The sequence below is a fragment of the Octopus bimaculoides genome, chromosome 2, assembly GCF_001194135.2.
Source record: "Octopus bimaculoides isolate UCB-OBI-ISO-001 chromosome 2, ASM119413v2, whole genome shotgun sequence".
NCBI lineage: Eukaryota > Metazoa > Mollusca > Cephalopoda > Octopoda > Octopodidae > Octopus > Octopus bimaculoides.
Window position 1 is genome coordinate 77,388,781 of NC_068982.1, and position 871 is coordinate 77,389,651.

The window sequence follows — 871 nt, forward strand, 5'->3', positions numbered from 1 at the left end:
ATATATAGGGATATATGTATATATAGAGAGAAATAAAAACTGAAAATATTCAGAAGATGAACACTCATGTATAAGGATATAGATATTTACATATTTACAGAATATATTTACATGGAGTACAGAAATTGGAGAAAACTAAGGGGAAAGGGTATGGTATTTCAGGTCCGACAGCTGTTTCTGGGGGCTTACAATTACGTAATAGTTGTAATGTTGGCAGATGGAGTATGTAGAAAGTCAAGGAAATGCAACCAATAGTGGATGCATATAAACAGTGGCGTAAAGCTGGCCTCCGTCTTCAAGTTGGAGAGATTGGCATCTAACAATTCAAATCATAATGCAGAGAATTTAAGGGTAGAATGAGTGACGAACTCAAATAGAAGTAGGTGGAAGGAGGAAGTAGGCGGTTCAATGTGTGTGGTGAGAGTGCTGAAACACAGGAAGAACAAGAAAAGATAGGAGAGGCACAACAGAGAGAGGAAGGGGTATGACTGAGAAAAGTAGTAGAAGTGGTGAACCGATAGATGAGTGGGAAGGAATGGGATGGGTAGTACTGTAAAGGGTAGCGTCGTTATTGGGTGTTCACAACAGACGTAATTAATCAGGGATAGTGGAGGTTATGGAACTGAGAAAGAGAAGTAAGTACGATGAGAGAAGAGCGGGGCAAGTATTAAAATGAAGGGAAAGGATCTAGTTATAGATGCCGCCTGAGAGGCGAAGGGGTAATTCGAAGAATGAAGGTGGATTGGCGGCAGAAGGAGAGTACTGAAGTAGATAGAAAAGTTTGAGAGTAAATAGAGTGAGGTGAACTAAGAGGGAGAAAGGGAGAGGTAGGTTGGTAGCATATATATATATATATATATATATATATATA